Genomic DNA, 19,864 nt, shown 5'->3' with positions numbered 1-19,864 from the left:
GGACAATTCTTTCATCACCCACCGCGGAGTTGACGTAAATTTTTAATATTTCCTAGAAAGTCTCGTGTTGCATTTGGATGCCACCAAATTCCATTCGATATGTCGAAGAAGAAAGACAGTGGAGGCCACGCTATCGCACTGTGTTTCAGTAAAATTTATATCGCGCGTAGCTAAGAATCGTATATTCTTGCGGGATCAGAGGGATACCAGCGGTACTGGCACAGTCCCGCAGCTTCCTGTGAATCCTTAGGATTTATGAAAGGACGTTTCCACTGTTCCAATCTTGCTCGTTGGGACGCGGAATGTCAGGGATAGTTGATCACATCGTTTTCGCGCTGACCACTCGGTAAATTCGAATAGAGAGAGAGAATTCCTGTCGTTAATATATTATCGCAATCTTTGAAAAAAGATATTTTGGACAAAATATATTTTAAAGAAGCAATAGATAGGAAGGAAGAGAAGCGAACCAAAATACATAATATTCATAATATTCATTGATCGTGAGATTCTAAACTATCGTTAAAAAGTAAAAACACATTAAAATTTATACTTACATAATTTCTTTGTCTAGCTTATAAATAATTTTAATTCTCTCGATTATTGTAGAAATAGAAGTTACATGTTGATTTATCGAAGCGAAAGAGTACTTCCGTAATAGCTTCCGTAGATATCTGGTTGAATATACAGGGTGGGGCGTTTATATCGAGACACCTAAATATCTAAAAAATAAAGCAAGGTAGAAAGAAATGTTTCAGACAAAAGTTGTTCGGTTCTAAGGGGGTCATAAGATGGTGCCATTAGTTTAACCTTGGGGTGGAGACGCTTCGGAGATTTCAACGTCAATCTTGTTTTATTTTCTTTACACCAATTGATGTCTCTCATTTTTTGAGTTTAAAATATTAAGGTAATATTATTGCAAAATAAATAATTTTATGAGATATTTCATAGTTTATGTAAAATTATATCGAAGTGAAGTAATAAAATAAAGTATAAAATATCTCGTAAATTATTAAACTTTTGGCCATCGTACCCCTATAACTTTTTATGCAGAATATTGCAAGGAATCGATTTATGTAAAAAAATTGGGGTGTTTCCATTTAAAAAAACAAGATTGACATTGAAATCTCCGAAGCGCCTCCATCCAAGATCAAACTAATGGCATCATCTTATGACCCCCTTAGAACCGAACAACTTTTGTCTGAAACATTTCTTTCTATCTAGCTTTATTTCTTAGATATTTAGGTATCTCAATATAAATGCCCCACTCTGTATATCGTAGTCTCTCCGCTAAAAATTACCTCTAAAGATATATATTTCCGAGAAATAATTCCTTGGAGAGTCGTACGATATCGTATAATTTTAATGGAGTCGATTTCTCCTAGTCCGCTCGTAAAAAAATATCAACGTATTCTTTTTCCTGCTTTGATATTGTCGTTGATTTTTATATTTCTCGATGAACGACGTTTTTATCGTCGAATAAACGACGACCGTTAGGATTTACGTCAGTCCGAGTTTCAAGAGGATGTTTACGATGATATTTTGCTATCATATGCACGCACGAACGTTGAGAAGACGTATCCTTTTGATCCACCCTCGCACTCGGCAACGTAAAAAAAAAAAAAGGGAAAAGGGTGGAGCAGAATGGTACGGGTAGCAGGAGACTCTTCCTATCTCTTTACGCTCTGCCTAATATGTATGCGTGATGTGGCGCTTTGGCAGGACGAGAGGACGGGCGGAAGAAAAAGAAATATTATCCCGGCGTCGTCGTGTCAACGACCGTAGCGCCGCTTTCAAAAGTGAAGGAGGATCACGTCGTAAGTTACAAACGCGCGACTGTCAACCAGAGCCGCGTCTCGCTTTGTGATCAAAGAGCGGAATAAATAGTACGGATTCCTCGTGAAAAGGATCTCCGTTATCACTCAACTGCTAGAATTTCGAGATATTTGACGCGATCGAACCGACGATTTGCATTCGGCTCTCGCATTTATATTGTAAACTATTGTATAGAAAATGTATGAAATTAATAATCTTGTATCTGATAGATTATAAAGATGTAGAAGTTCTAAAAGAGAGAGAGAGATAAAAGAATTTCTTGATAATTTTCTTTTTTTGTTATAATTCTTAAAACGTACCATATATATAACAACATTTATGATTTTTTCTCAAAATTTTTATTTACCTAAAATTTCTAATCATCTAAAACAATATATAAATCGTCAATTTTTTAAATCATAAATCTTTGTAGAGAGAGAGAGAGAGAGAGAGAGAGTCTCAATATCAGGGTGCACTTGGTCTTTTTTGCCTTCGATCGCAAACTTTTCTGAAGCTTGCTTTAGAGATTCCGATTATAGTGACACATCGATCGTCCCTGTTTCGGGGAGCGAATCTTCTCGCGATCTACGTTTATGTATACGCGATCAGGCAGGAATGTAATCCTCTCCGAGGACGTTTACAGCGGGAAGCGACAAGCGTCGTCGACGACGGTGTTGCTTCGGCGGTAGCTTCACTGCGAGAGACAAGTGGATGGATAGGTAAAGCCGCAGGAGCGACGAACATGACATATGCAAGAAGTACCTTGGAATGAGAGAGGAAGAGAGAAGCTAAATTGAGGAGTCAGGGGACGAGGAGAAAGCCTTGTATAGTGAGAAATATACGTACACGAAGCAAAGGCAGAGAGAGAGAGAGAGAGAGAGAGAGAGCGGTTATTCCCAGGTGCTCTCGTGTCGGATCTCACGAGCGACGTGAGTGTCGGAACTTGGAAGGAGTCGGGAGAGAGACGAGAAGCTTGGTATCGAATTTGCGTGGTATTTACGCGAGGAAGGCGTCCCGACGCCTTCTTCCGGCGCCTTCGACCTGCGGAGAAGGGTCCCCGTATATTCACCGCTCGGCGACAATCCGTTTCGCCAGACAGCTGCTGGGAAATCGCTGGAAACAGCCGCCATTTATTACCGGTGTTTCCACCCGCGAGCTTTATTGCGAGCGATTAGGAGGGGATCAGGTTAATTCCTCGTAATGGACGCGGCTTCATGATTCATAAATATTTGCGATCGTTTAAACTACACGATAATAATTATTAATCTTTCGATTATTTTGATTTGTTTATAAAAAAACAATTATTATATTAAAAAACAATTCTCTGTCATTCGTTATTCTAATCGCAAAACTTTTTAATCGACGTTATTAGCGCTGTTACATTAATTTCGAGGACACAATTATGATAATTATAGATATCGCTGAAAGAAAAATATAATTGTGTCTTTTACTTGCGTATGATTACAATCCTCTTCGAATCGTGTATCTACAATTTTAATAATAGCTAAGACCCTGCGCATTGCTTTATCTGAATTGACTACCGACAACCTGCTCGCAGCCACGACGATTTTCCCTCGCGAGACCTTGCTGGTTTCGTCTTGATGCACAGGTCGTACCTTTAGACGTCAGCTCTTCGTCGTCGGACGACAGGGCCAACCGCGTCACGATCTCGCGGCTGGCCCTGAATTTAAAGTTACGCCACTGGCCGCCTGGATAGGGGCAATGGTCGACGTCGGGGGCGGACGAGGGAGGGGGTGGTGTTGGATGAGTGGGAAAAGAGCAGGAGATAACGGCTAGAAAGAGAGGTAATGGGAGAGAGTTCGAGAGGGACGTAGAGTGACAGGAAAGGGGTGGGTCGTTCGAGAGGGCAAGGCGAAACCGTGAGCCATCGACCCAAGAGCTCGTCCGAGCTCTCCGGCACGTTGTGCACTCTCTCGCTCTCCTGCAGCAGGATGCATCTCCGTGCAGTTACGAGGGTGGGGTGCAAGAGGGAGACGGAGGAGCCACATTCACCGCAGAGGCGCATCCCGGCACGGTGAGTGTGCCACGCGGTACCGCCCACGCGATGGACGCTGGATGCTGGATTACCTGTGCAGTTGCACCCCGTGTACGCGATATAGGCTGTCTCAGAAACGGTAGACGCGCGACAATAGTTAGGTTCTATTAAAATTCAAATAACGTGAACTGCGCGAAAATCATAATAGAAATTTCAGATGTACACGCGTATTCATTTCACACATACACGGTAGAATGTATCACTGGTCTATTTAATATTTTACAAGGCACAAAACAAATGAGAAATTATTATCATAGACACACATACACACACACACACACACACACATTTAAAATAATTTCTCTCTTTTATATTAGGCGTACAACTTTGCTTCCGCCGTTTTCCTATAGATGGCTTTAGCGGTAAGTAGTGGTCGAAATAAATAGATCATAGACGTCATGCGATAAACTTGGCCATCTGTCAACATAACCCCATAGAAACATTAGTCGATTTGTGTCCGCGTCATAAAGTTATTCTCGATTGAAAATGTCAGTTTACGAGCCAAATTCTCGTCATTTGCGGGAGGTTTTAATTTTTTGCTTCAATATGAAGAAATCTGCGGCTGAGGCTCATCGAATGCTCTCAAATACTTATGGTGAAGCCGCTATTAGCGAAAGAACGTGTCGTGAGTGGTTTCAACGCTTCAAGAACGGTGATTTTCACGTCGAAGACCGGCATAGCGGTGGAAGAGAGAAGGTTTTCGAAGATGCAGAATTGGAGGCATTACTTAATGAAGACTCGAGTCAAAGTCAAAAAGAATTGGCACGATCATTGGGAGTGACTCAACAAGCAATTTCAAAACGCCTAACCAGTTTTTTACGATAAAGCCTCGAATTTCGGAAAAAAAAACAGCGGGAGCAAAGTTGTACACCTAATATAAGAATCATAATAATTAATAATTTAATAAGCTTTTAGTCAAAACGCTCGTTTCTTGAAAAATTTAAAGACGAATTCATTTATACTTGAGAACTAAGAAGCTCGTGTTCTCGATAGTGTCATCAAATGGAAGAGTCTTGTAGAGGACTCAAGCGAATTCGCGTTATACGTTAATGGATGAAATAATGACAGAGCGCGACGGCGCTCTCAGTTTTAGCAATCCCTTGGGTAGTTGCCGCGCGCGCGCGGCAGTTTCCAGTGAGTTTCCTAATGAAAGATTCAATGCGCAGCAACTCAGACACGAGAGCGATATATCGCTGGAGCCTCGCGTTTCGTCCAATTTATGATCTCGAGGTGAGTGGCGCTATGCGCGCGACTCAAAGCGTCATAGACAGGGGGTGGACGAGAGGAGGAGAAGCGGTGGAGGTTAGGTTAGGGAGGGAAAAGCGAAGAACTGTTTTTCGTATTTTATCAAAAGCGTCGTCCATTTTTCAAGCCTGGCTCGGAGAGAGCGCCGTATCCGCGGGCGTCGTAGTATGTCGCTCTCGGCAGCGGCGGTATGAATATTAAATGACGGAGGCGAAGCCCACCGAGGCAAGTAAGGAGTGAAGCAAGGAGGGCGAGGGAGAGCAAAAGAAAGACTCGGGAGAAGAGGATGGGTGAAGGGAGAATCCCTTCACGACGCTGGACACGTCGACGTCGTCGTCATCATCGTCGTCGTCGTCGTCGTCGTCTCTCATTGATGGAAAAAATCCCGAAGTTTCCGCGGAAGCGATTCCGGCAAGCTCTTTGACTTTTTCGAGAATGATAACTTTAAAATTACACTGATAGATATTTGTTTATACAGACTTTTTATAACAAATGTAGAAAATGGAAATTTATCCGCAATACAACGAAAACACAATTTATACGTGTATAAAATAGATACCAAAATATATTAGTATATATAATTGTTACAATTAATTATAATGATATACCGAAATTTTATGTATATTAGTTGCGATAACTAATCATGAACGTAATAAAGAAAATAATGTAAAGATTAAAATATTTTTCCACAAATGCGTATGAGAAAAGAATGCGATTTCGCTGCATGCACATGGGTCATTTTTTGCACGAGAATCAAGATTGTGAGAGTAGTTTGGGAACGCGAAACTCGCGTCGTATAAACTCGTGTCTTTTCGATGAACGAGGAGGAAATAACTTCCCTACTTCGCTTCTCCTCCCTCTTGGAGAGGAGTCGGTGAGAGAGGGGGTTAATGGATATCGAGCGACTCGTGCCGGCTCCTCGGTCGCTGCTCCTTCCCCAGCTTCTTCCCGAGATTGTCAAAGGAGGACGCGCGAGAGGACTGATAGACTGATTTATCCCCATCGCGGATAATGGTAGGTAGTACGTGCGGATCGCGATAAGGGCCCATTCTCACGCGACGTCAAGCGTGGTGACGCGTGTGGTGGCGATAATGTGACAACATTAGTTTTCAATGTTATGACATTCGGATGCAACGAGTGGTATCGTAGATTTCAATCCTCGAACGAGAATAATCAATATGATTTTGAAGCAGAACGAGAGAATCGTTGTTTGTAAAAATACCTTCCCATCTTTATCCGCCAGCGATAGAATGACATCGATTTTCGACGAGAGAGAGAGAGAGTTGATTTAATATTATATATTCTTTTATTTTTTATAAAGAAAAAATTTATGAGGTTCAGTTTTTTTTTTTTTTTTTTCTTCATGGAAATTCAGCTTTCGATAATTCCAATATTAACAAGAACGAACATATCCTTTGTATTATTTAATTATCGTTAATGGTAGTTATTTAATTAATATTAGATGAAGAAATTTCATATTTCTAAATGTATCTATAAATGTAAATATACCTTTATTTTCAGAAGAATATTGAATACCGTATTTTTTCAACATATTACGTAACATAGTAAATATCGTAACATAGTCTTATAAAAAAAAGGAATTTATATAACGTAATAAAACATTTAAAAAAATAACCCTTATTTATTACTTTAAAATGTAAAATGTATTAATGCATTAAAATAGTTTTTAACTTAACTTGTTATTTCTCAATGTGTTATTTATCACATGCAGGTATTTAGAGATATCTGCTGGACATACAAGAGGATGGAATTCTTGTCTAATCCTGAAGGTATATTTACTTTTGAGATAAAATGGATTACATAGAACATATTTACAACCGCGATTTTATGCTTTGCATTATATTTACATAATTCGTAATATGATAAGTATATTACCACGGAAAAACTTGATTGTTGTATTTTCAAAGAAATATTTTGTAAGCTATTCGATTTAATAATCTATAGGCGTTCTTAAATTGAAGTATATATAGAATTTCCGGCTCAACATTTCAACGTCATTTCCATAGATAATAGAATCCTTAAAGGGCCCTCTTTCAGACGCCCATGAGTTTCTCTAAATGACATTAAGGCGCACCGCGAATTTCAATTTTGCCATAGGAAAATCGCTCTAATCAGTTTCCGGCAGGAGAATCGATAACTTCTAACATCAATTTCCTTCGTAACTCTGTCAAGATCTTAATAATGCCGTTCAATCATTCATTTGCATCTCTATCTTCTTTTCAATTCAATTAAAGTTGGCGCGATTCGAGCTTGTAATTCACACACAAGTGGAACAATAGAACTTTTAAATTCAAGTTATTTTCTCACATACATATACGTCATTCTTTAACCTCCTTTAAAACAAATTTTATCTCAACATACAATTTTATATTTTAAATTTTAATTATCTAAATATATAAGATAGAACGTGTCACAAATTATAAAAAAATGTGAAAAATTCAAGTTTGCTTTCAAATTTTACAAAAGACTAATTTTTGATTTTTCGACGATTTTTCTAAGATATATTTCTTTCTTTATGATTCCGATGCCGATTAAATCTATAATTCTTTCTACGACGAATAATTTCGCAAGTATCTACGTCGATTATTTAACTGGCAGTAAAAGGTAATCGACTATCGGCATTTTCAATTCTCGATTGAACACGTGCGGATAGATGACATGTCCATTCAGAGACGCGTTTAAAGTACCCCTACGGCGTTTGCGCGCGTAGTACAACTAAATGTATGTAAACACATTTATCCTGGAATAATTCAGCAGTTAACGGCGCAACGCTCGACGTGCGTGCGGACTAATTTCGCTGCTAAAGGGAATCGCTAAATATCGCATGCACACATTAAGTCGTACAGCGCGAGTCAATGATAACACAGTGGTAACTTCCACTATGAATGAAAGATTACTCTCTCGTACATCGTACCGAGTAAGTCGAATTGTACAAATTAATTACCAGGGTTGCGATAGTTACTTTATAAAAGTAACTCGTTACCGTTACCGTTACTCAAATGATAACGAGCCGTTACAATTTCCGTTAGTACAAATACAAGATCAAATTAAATACTAAAAATTTGTGAACATTGTCTTACAAAGACACAAGACACCAAAATAAACATCCTGTAGTTTTCATGTAATGCTGCGTTCCAACACTCTTATCAATATGTTCTTTTGTATGAAAATTATATCAAATAAATTCGAAAAAAGTAAGGATAAAAGTAACGCACTCTCAGAAAGGATTTCTGATAACGAGACAAAAAATATTCTTGACATATTTAATCGCATCGCAACCTTATGCGGTATAAAAATAAAACAATTTTAAAATTAAATCAATAATTCCTTTTCTTCTCTCTCGAATTAAATAAGATCATCTTACTATCTTGAGACAAGAGTAACATATACAAATCTAAGCTTATATATTCTTGCATTTAGAATAACTCGATGTTAGATCGCTACAAATTTCCATCTTCATCTTTGTGAGAAAATTAACGGGATAGCACCAAGAGCATTGTATTCTAGATTTAAGAATTTTCCATTTAAGATTAAAATATTCCTTTTTCAATAATAAATATGATTGTCGCTATATCGATCCTATTTTATGATAGATTGAAGAGTAATAGCGTCAGATCCGGAAATCTTTTCTGTGGGTGCGGTATTTCTAGAATTATTCTCGGAGAAACATTTAACAGGTTTATCATTTGAAGCAACTAACAATATAGCTTTCAAGTTAGGTACGTTATGTTCCTACACGGGTGCTCTTAATTTCGCACGCTTTCCTTGTAACTTGTCTGATATGACGGTCGGACGATGCCGTTGCGAGATATAATGGATTCATTGCCATGCAAATTTGTTCTCAGCGTTACGAGCCACGTTACGTCTTAACTATGCTTGCTCGCGCACAATCGTGGAAAATTTCGTTGTTCGTAACTGAAATTGGAGTTGGCGAGCCAGCGCTTTTAACTTTGACATGAATTACGGCTACGAATCGGCTACGATAATTATTTAATTACATATTTTGCATTTTGTTAATTCTTTCAAGCTTATAATTCGCGATGACAAATATCGCAGAGAAACACACATGCGAACTAGAACAAATAATATATGTATGTAAAAATATATATTTTATGAGAGATTATTATATGATATATTATTATACTTTATAAGGGTAACTAAAATTTTGTTTTATTTTACGTGTGCCTAAATCGTATATTTCGTGATTCTACTGCGCTACTGAGAGTGAAACACACAAGAAATGTGTGTACGTGTCTTTTCTCATACCGAGAGCCCCGATGAAAAGCGATCTCGACGAATAAAAGTAAACGGTTGGCCCACTCGTTACGCCAACTGGCGCGCCCAGTTTAAAGACGCGAGGGTTTTAAAGAGGGCTCGATTGATGATCCGTCGAGCATTCGGGGGAAGAAGTCCGGTCCAGTGAATTTGCTGACGATCAAAGGGCCTCGAGATCTCGATTGCGCGATCGTTGCGCGTAAAAACGTTTCGTTCAATGCGAGCTTTAATTTACGATCGCGTATAAATTGCAGCATATAAATTCAAAGCACGACGCCATGGTTTTTGTACGCGATATGAAAAACCGTCGCTCTTTGTTCCCTGTGCAGTGGAGCTCGACGGTCATTCGAGCTCGAATCGATTTTTGAGATGTTTTCAAAAATTTTAGTTGCGAGTAGAGTTATAAATATTAATATACATATTATGATATAGATATAGATAAGTTTCGATTATAGAAGATCTTGCTCGGCAAGTAGATAACGGCGCGATATAGTCAGACATAATCAAATAGAGAGATAAAACTTCTTCTCACTCATGCATATATATATCAGGGTTGGGAAAGTTACTTTATAAAAGTAACTCGTTACCGTTACCGTTATTTTTTGTAAAAAGTAACTCGTTACCGTTACTCGTTACTAATTTTAAAAAGTAACTCGTTACCGTTACAGTTACTAAAAAGTAACGAGTCGTTACAATTTCCGTTACTTTTTTACAATACAAACTAATAAATTATTTTGCATAAGAAAAACTTTTAAAAAATTGTAAGCAAGATTTCATTCAAGGTTTATTACAAAATAAATGATTAAATTTTATCGAAATTCTTTATTAATTTTTAATAAAATTTGTTGCTCCATAGTATCATCATTTAAATGCCTTCTTTGTGGTGTTAATACAGAGCCACCGATGCTAAACATTCTTTCTACAGATGCACTGCTTGGTGGAGCTGTATTATATTTAATAAAAAGTTTTTTAAATTTTGGATAGTCGTTTAACATTTCTATATTACAATTATTTGATTTTAAAAACCGTTGCAATTCTTCTTGTTCAGATTCATTTTGTACTGTTTTTTACTCAAAAATGAAAAAATCATCGTGATTGTCAGATTTTCCAGCTTTTGGAGAATTTTCAGTTGATCGGATTCCCAATAAATCCTCCAAGTAATTTTCAGCACGTTTTCTTTTTTCTCCGGTTAACCAGTTTAACTTAAATTTTGGATGTAAACATGCTGCTATTATTAATTCTTCTGTTTCAAATATTGTACGAAATCTAAAATCGAATATAGTAAATTAAGCGACATTGTTTGTTTTATTGAAATTAATACTTTTGAATCAATAGTTTAAAATAAAATAATATTTTTCAATTAAATCCTTATTTAAAATTAAATAACATATGTATTAATCAAATTAATAAGTTACCTTTTATTTAAACCTTGCTGAATAGCTTCAACGAATGAATGGCAATCTATAAGGTCAGATTTATTGAGATTTTCTAATTTTCGTTGCAAGGTACTTAGAACTGGTAGTAAACGAGAGCTCTGCTTTTCCGAAAAGATAAAGCTCTCATTGGATATCTCGCGTCGCGTTATCGCACTGGTCTGCAAGAGCCATAAGTTGATCAATCACATTCAAGCATTTTTACAACATAATAAGAATGCTAATTGGTCGATTTGCTTACGGCTTTACGGTTAAGATAAAAATTTTATCACGCACAATAGCAAGAATAATATCTTAAATAAATCAAAAAATTTGAAAAAAGTAGCGATAAAAGTAACTGTTAAATTCGTTACTCGTTACCGAAAAATGTAACGAAGTTACTTTTTCCGTCACAAATAAAATTTGTAACGCCATTACCGTTACAGTTACCGAAAAAAAGTAACTGTAACGGTAACGGCGTTACAAGTAACGCGTTACTTCCCAACCCTGATATATATATATATATATATATATCTTCTGTGTTCAAAAAGCAACTTATAAAATATAAATTTGAGAAAATAATTTATTTATGGAAATAATATACGGAATGTATAACGTGTAATTTAAAAAATTGAAAAATATTTAATTTAGAAAAAAGTAATTTATATATGTGAGAAAAGAGCGAGGGAAAGAGAGTCATGGCATTATATCAATTTTGTAAATTCAGCGAAGCCTTGAACATCGCTTATCGATTCTAAATTGCCGCAATTCGTTACGAACTTTTCAAATCGCGAAGAGTATTCGGATATGAAAATTTGATAGTGCGATAAAGCCTTTACAATTTCGTTCGGTGATCGCCCTTAGTTCGTTTTCTTCTTCACGCTTTCAGAGTGATCCATGAGCGTTTATCCGTAGAGAATTGGTACGTTGAAAGATGAATTATTAAATTTGCATTGTCGATCGTCACCGATTATCCCTGGGTTCGGAGCTCTCCTCGTGTTTACGAGTGTCATCGAGCAAACGATCGAGCGAAGGTATGACAGAGGGTGGGTAATAAAGAAACCGGTAGTGGCGTCGTACAGGGGGATAAAGTGAGAACAGGGCGAATGATGGAGAGAGAGAGAGAGAGAGAGAGAGAGAGAGAGAGAGAGACAGGGATTTTATTATGACTCGGGACAAAATCTCCTCTCAAAGTGAATCTCGTGGGAAAGAAGAAGAGTTAAAGTACCAACTATAGTTTGCAGGCATAGTCCGAAATAATCTACCGGCGACGACAAAGACAATTTCAATTGTAAATGTCTGCGTAATACTCAGAGGCTAAGAAATGGCCAGCGTTGAATTCTCGCGCTGGACTTCGCTATGCGACGTGTCTTAATCGCTTTTTCACGAGTTCACGGTAATTGAGACTGAGCACCGTTTCCAGTATTCGCTCCGCTAAACAACTTCTTATTCTTCTTCCTCGATATATCATTTACCACTTTATATGAATCTCAAGCATTAAATAATAACGTTAATAATTCCTTGAAAAAATTATAGAAGAGAGTTATTTTCTATCAAAAATATTTCTTGTAATAAAAAAAATTTTGTAATATGTATATTAATTTGCATTAAGTTTTGTTAAAAAATTTATCAGATCTGCATAATTTTGCGATCTGAAAAAAACGAATAGTTTCCTATAGCTTTTTGTGCAGTGAAATCCAAATCCGCAAAGCAAAATAGCTTATCGCGTGAAATTTTTGAGAAAACTGGGATTGAAACGTCAAAAAAAAAACGCGTTTTTTTTTACCATTTTTGAAAATTCATAACAGACGAACCCGATGCGACAAGAGATTTTAGACAGGACTCAAATCTTGAACATTGTACTTTAATAAAAATATAATTTTTAATAAAAATATGGAATCTTTTACCGCAGGTACCATCAAACCTCAGATGCGCTTTGCTTTTAGGTCGCATTGTGTCAAGTAGAACGATTGCCCCCCATGCAGTCATCATATTTTATTATATTCATAAAAAAAAATGTTATTTTTTTAAAATTGTTTAAACAATAATTTTTTTAACAAGTGAACAGAAAAACGTTTTTAATGCGATTAAACATTAAATTTTAATCTCGTGTATTAAATCTATGATTATAATTTTTACTGTTTGCAATCGGATTGTATGGAGCAATTATTCTACTGAGGTAAAAATCGCTATTTTTATATTAAAATATAATATTCAAGCTTTTATTTAAACCCTGTTTGAAGTCTTTTGCACACCGGTTTCGTCAGCTATAAATTTTCAAAAATGGTAAAAAATGCGTTTTTGGAAGGTTTCTTAACTCCGAATTTTTCTCGAAAAATCTGACGCGATGGACTATTTTGCTTTACGGATTTGGATTCAACGCATAAAAAACTATAGGAAACTACTCGTTTTTTCCAGATCGCAAAAAAAAATATAAAATTATGCTAACCTATGTAATAATAACTGATATTGTAAGACGTATCGATATCGTTGGAGAAAAGCATCGAATATATAATGTCGTTATTTAAAAAATATTAGATAAAAAATTGTGGTATTTTTTTTCTTGTCCACCTTTTTTATCTGAGCATTCTTACACAAGATACCTGTGATCGACAGATTACAAAGGAATCGTATATACATCCATCACGTATATATATCGTTCGCCTATATCGGTCACTAAAGCGCTTCTTCACGCTTCTGGTATTCCAATAATGCGTGCGAGATCGCGGAATGTAAACGACAGCGAAGTGATTGAAATCTTCGCGCGATCCTCTCCCTCGGAAGCGGAGATAAATGTTGGGAACTTAGTAAAGTAGAGGGATAAGAGAGACGAGAGGGTGATGAAACAAGGAGGAGAAAGAAAAAGAGAGAGAGAGAGAGAGAGAGAGAAACAGAAAGAGGAGAAACACGTAGGATGAATATCGTAACTCGTGAAGGAATCGAAGGGCTCATAGTTAGCAACCCTTTCTTCCCCTCATCCTTTATCGCTTAGTGCTTCGACCTAAACTCCTACAGCGTCAGTCTCACGGCAATACGAATCAGTTTCCTTCGAGTTTATATTCATAACGAATAAATTATTCAGCTCGGTGCCGGGATTCGAGCCCGTCGGGATGTGTAGGCTTGTCACGTCGCCTCGCATTATCCATCTAATCGGGGAACGTGGAAAAGCCCCGTAATTCTTTCGAGTCGGTCGTTGTTAGATAAGGCCGGATCCGCGGGTCATTTTCGTCGAGCGGAATAAAAATCAATGAAAATTAACTTTTTACGTATCAGTTTTCAATCATTATATATATACTTAATTTCTCTCTCTCTCTCTCTCTCTCTCTCTCTCTCTCTCTCTCTCTCTCTCTGTAACGGATTTTTATTAACAATGTTTTATTAACAATGAACTATTTTACTCCAGAGAAGAGGCAGATAAAATTATTTATTTGACACGAAATTATAACAGAGAAACTATTGTATGCTTATATCCAGGGTTGGGAAGCAACGCGTTACTTGTAACGTCGTTACCGTTACAATTATTTTTTTTTCGGTAACGATCGTTACTTTTTTCTTTTCTGTAACGGTAACGGTAACGTCGTTACATTTTTACAGTAACGGTAACGAATTAGCCGTTACTTTTATCGTTACTTTTTGGTTCTTTGTTATCTTATATCTATTCAATAGATAGATGTATTTTTTGAAAAATATTTTGTAGTCTTCTATCATAGGCTGCATTCTGATAGTCACTGCCAGTACTGAAAATTTATAGTAATGTAAATTATAGATTTTACAATACTGGCAGTGAATATTGGAATATACTTAATAATATCAATATTTCTCTTATCAATGTTTAAAAACAATGTTTGATAAAAATTTTCGAAAAAATTGGAATTTGTAAATTACAATTTAAATTCCTATAAAGATAAGTGTATTAAAAAGTAAAGATATTAACATAAAAAATTAGAATCATTAAATAAGTTTAATATAAAAAACGCTTGTGTGTGTGTGTGTGTGTGTGTGTGCTATATACAGACTAATTTAGAGTTTTTAATTGTAACTTAGATTATTACATTTAATATTGATTATTAAATAATTTTATAATCTAATAGCTTATTTTTTAGCATTACAAAAAACAAAAACATAACGAAAAAGTAACGAATCGTTACTTTCTATGTAACGGTAACGGTAACGCGTTACTTTCTAAAATCAGTAACGAGTTACTTTTTACAAAAAATAACGGTAATGATAACGCGTTACTTTTATAGAGTAACGTTCCCAACCCTGTTGTATCATACATAACCTATCTTGATAGTGATTGTGCATTAAATTGCAGCGTATAACACTTGCACACTTGCAAGTCCCCGGTATTTTTTTCTCTTTCGGATGTACTCTATTACGTTTCACATTCCATAAAAATAAATTACTTTTTCTCAAACAATTTTACGGAGCGCAGAGGTTTAATGGAAGGGCTTGGAATGAATGTAGAAAAATATCAGCTTTGGCCGGACGGCGGTGCACTGGAAAATCCGCGCGCTGTCGCCGACATGCCTTTCCGGCGTTTCCGAGTGAGAAATAATTAGCAGGTTTCGTCACTCGGCACGTATATCCGCCCGCGCGTTGCAGCGACCGCACTTTGAATACATCCCTCGGAAGCGAATATCGCGCATTTATTGCAGCACCGAAAAGTGCGACCTACCGTACGATACAGGTTAAAAGCACAGTTAAAGCGGCAGGAATGTAGCCTGCACAAAGGTAACCAATTGTATCGACGTAATCGTAGTAACTGAACCTTCCTATTATAATAGGACCTGCATGGTTGCACTAGAAAATAGTTAGCAATTACTGGATATATTTAATCAATCAGATCTATCTATAGAATTAAAAAAAAAAGAACTAAGAAATTTTTTATTAGATTCAAAAATGAAAAGAATATTAATTGAAAATTTCGCACAATAAGAGTAATTTTTTCGTTAAATTTTTTATGATTAATGTGTTTCTATGAGTAATAATGAATATTTTTTTATTGAGAGAACTTTTCAAATTTCTGATTTATTGTTAAAATGTTATTACATGCATCTCATTACACTCGGATGATTTCTTAAGGATTGATGTTTACGTCTTATGTCTACCTAAACTTTCAAATTCCTCAATTTCATTTTCTGCATTTCAGCATCTTTCATCAGGTAGTTTCTATGTTCTTAATTGCAATTTGCTGACTCGTTCATCCAGGCTTTTGCCGCAATGTGATTAAACTTTTTATATGCTATATAATTAGACAATGCATTGTTACACGTATTTCTAAAGAGAAATGTCCATAAAGAGTAGCTAATCAGCCGGTGTATCTTATTTTAAATTTTACATATTATATTTTTATGCTGGCTAACAAAAAGTCACTTTAAAAAGATACTTAATCATTAAAAATATTTCATTAATACCGTTCATCCTAGAGAGTGCGAGGAGAGCAAGAACGAGAAGGATAAAGAAAAAGTAAGAATATTACTTGGTAAAAGGAGAGAAGCCTTATTAAGGGTGGCTCTTCCGCTTGCTTGAGCGCTTAAATTTCAGAACGTCGTTCTACGAAACACGGGCGACATCGTTAAGGCACGGCCGTCGAGATTAAAGGCTTTCCCGGATTCGAGAGACTTCAAGTCCGGGATTGTCCGCAATTAGTGCGGAACGAGGGGGTAGGGCAGCAACGGCAACGGCGACGACGACAACGATGGCAAGCTCCTTCAGGAAACTACGGAAAGCTTCCTGCGCGGGAGTGGAAGAAAGCAGGAACATTAACGAGAGGAATCTTAAGATGCATCGCGATCGTTATCGACTCTTTTCTTTCCCTCTTCTTTTCTCTCGGATCTTCGATTGTCTAAAAGATGATTGCATTCGCTGCCACCATCAGAACGCATAGCGGAAAGTCGAGAAGTTTGTAATTGATAGTTGTTCCCATAGACATAGTTTATCTAGACCGAGCGTTTGCCTTTATTTGAGAAATGGGGGTAAAGATGCACGTAGAAAAGAACATACTCTGTTTCGTGCCCCTTGCGTTCTCTCTCGCTCGCACAGAGCATAGCGCTTTCTTTCGTCATTCTACGTGCGAGCGAGAGAGAACGCAAGGGGCACGAAACAGAGTATGTCCTTTTCTACGTGCACCTCGGCTCCCACTCCTCAACACTCGGTCTAGATATACTGTATCTATGGTTGTTCCTCATACACGTCTCGATCTTGGGGGCGATGCGTGGCGCCGGGCGTAGAGTCGCAGGCTGGTAATCGAAAGATTCCAGGTTCGATTCCGCTCGGGTCCCATCCTCCCATATGACTCAAAAAGAGGTTTTCACACATTATCCTATATAATGCCTATATTGGTTTATCATATATTATCCTATCAAATACCTATATTAGTTTATCTATATATATTAACCTATCTAATACCTATACCTAGTTAATGGTGTATAGACAATTCCTTTCGGAAAGTCTCCCAGCCATATCAGAGAAGAAGAAAGAAGATACGCGTCTCGAGTTTGTCTTTATGTATCATGAAGTTATTGAGGAGACGGAAGATACAGTTGACTTTCGCGATTAATTATCGTTCTTATGTGAGATAAATAGAATCACAGAGATTGAAGCTTTTTATGCACTCTCATGGTAGCGCGATTTTTCATTTGTTGGCTTAAATAATTACGCTTCGAGAGTAAGCTCGCTAAAAGAGATCTCCAATATCGTCGTCCAAAGAGATAATTAAGATATAATTAATTAATAATAACGATCGATATCACGATTTCAATTGAAAAATATGTTTCTCTTTTCCATATCTCTCTTTTCTCTTATCATGCAATATTAAACAAAGCAGAGTTTCATTGTATGGTAATGCTATGAAGCAAATATTATTTTAATGCGTAAGCCATGTATAAATAATGATAAATGGATATTGGGAAATTACTTCCACATCCAGCTATTTTCACAAATATATATGTTTTTCAACAAACGGAGAAACCCAATGGCTATGTTCGAAAACAGAAATTTTATTTTTCACTTTATTATTTTTATACCCGTTGCTTGTTTTTCATTCGCTTATTGTTGGCTTTAAAAAGAGATTGTAATTTTTTTTTATTTTCCTGTAATTTTTCTATACATAATATATACACAGTTCCATTTGAAAAAATCGAGATCCAATCGTGTAGAAGAGTCAATTTAGAGAAAAAAAAAATGTTGATTTGAAAAATGTCGTATTGATTTTTTTTCCCAAATAAAATTTTTTCCCTGTAATATCGTTTTTCTGTTTCAAATATCGCATATTTGCGCGATTATCATCTCGTACATCGTAGATACCAGGGTTGGGAGGTAACGCGTTACTTGTAACGTCGTTACCGTTACATTTACTTTTTTTCGGTAACGATCGTTACTTTTTTCTGTTTGTAACGGTAACGTCGTTACATTTTTAGAGTAACGGTAACGAATTAGCCGTTACTTTTATCGTTATTTTTTAGTTCTTTATTATCTTATATCTATTCAATAGAGAGATATATTTTTTGAAAAATATTTCGTAGTCTTCTATCATAGGCTGCATTCTGATAGTCACTGCCAGTACTGAAAATCTATAGTAATGTAAATTATAGATTTTACAATACTGGCAGTGAATATTGGAATACACTTAATAATATCAATATTTCTCTTATCTATATTTAAAAACAATGTTTGATAAAAATTTTCGAAAAAATTGGAATTTGTAAATTACAATTTAAATTCCTATAAAGATAAGTGTATTAAAAACTAAAGATATTAACATAAAAAATTAGAATCATTAAATAAGTTTAATATAAAAAACGCTTGTGTGTGTGTGTGTGTGTGTGTGTGTGTGTGTGTGTGTGTGTCCTATATACAGACTAATTTAGAGTTTTTAATTGTAACTTAGATTATTACATAATATTGATTATTAAATAATTTTATAATCTAATAGCTTATTTTTTAGCATTACGAAAAACAAAAACATAACGAAAAAGTAACGAATCGTTACTTTCCAAGTAACGGTAACGGTAACGCGTTACTTTTTAAAATTAGTAACGAGTAACGGTAACGAGTTACTTTTTACAAAAAATAACGGTAACGGTAACGCGTTACTTTTATAGAGTAACGTTCCCAACCCTAGTAGATACCGCATAAAACTCTCGTTCGAGTGCATCCACTCGGTTTCCTTTCAATCGCAGAACGAGGATTCGTTACCGTGCAGTTTCGCGAATTAGATTTCCGCGAGTGTCACGTGTTCGCGCGCTCACACTCACGGCTCGCACGATCGCTCTATCTCATTCCCAGCGAAACTTTACGAAACACACCGCGCCGCGCGCGCTGTGAACGCGAGAGAACACGCGCGCACGATGTGTCACACGGGCGTTTACACGCGCAGGAAGTTGGACAGCTGTACTGAAATTGTTTCCACGGGAAAATGGTATGGACGTGCAGTAACCGGCGTCACGATAGCACGGACGTTTCGCGACGCGACGCAAAACTTTCGCACGAACAAATTTACGCGCCGCGATACACTTCGATCGCTTCAATTACAGTCACAGTCCAGATTATGTGGAGAATAGGAGAGGAGCGAGTTTTTATAATACAGTTTTTCCATCTGGGACAGATTTTATTCCGTATACTATGTGGTAACAATGGCAAAGGACAAATACGAGATAGAAATTATTGTGAGCGTTTCGAGTTGCTTTTCTGTCGATGTCAAATGTAGAATTCAATTATCGTACTCAAGATGCAAAATCCCAAGCTCAAGTGTTTAAAATTTTGGATGCGATTAACATACTGTTCAGGGGTTACATGTATGAAAAAATCGTTAATTTTTTATGTAAATTTAAAGAGAAAATTTAATTGATATTAAAGATAAAATCTTGATGTTTTTGTTGTAGTATCAAAAGTACAATAATCTGGCAAGGGGTTTCCCCTTTTTTAATATAATGATGCGACATCTTGTCGCGACGGCACAGGAGCGTTTCTCCAATTCCTATATAAAATTTTCATCGTGAAATATATGTTCAACGACGACTATCCTTCGCCCCCTAAATAA

At 36.5% G+C, this 19,864-nt stretch overlaps 1 protein-coding gene across 7 annotated transcripts in view; it reads right to left on the bottom strand.

Annotated features, from left to right (window-relative positions):
* Dscam2 (Down syndrome cell adhesion molecule 2) overlaps nucleotides 1–19,864 on the bottom strand; it is a 115,390-nt gene that overhangs the window by 93,531 nt on the left and 1,995 nt on the right. The window lies entirely within an intron of this gene.

The sequence above is a fragment of the Polyergus mexicanus genome, unplaced genomic scaffold (genome assembly GCF_030449975.1).
Source record: "Polyergus mexicanus isolate NDT 795.1 unplaced genomic scaffold, iyPolMexi1.0 SCAF_17, whole genome shotgun sequence".
In the NCBI taxonomy this organism is placed as follows: domain Eukaryota; kingdom Metazoa; phylum Arthropoda; class Insecta; order Hymenoptera; family Formicidae; genus Polyergus; species Polyergus mexicanus.
The sequence above is the reverse complement of the archived record's forward strand: the minus strand, read 5'-3'. Positions and strand labels throughout refer to the sequence as shown.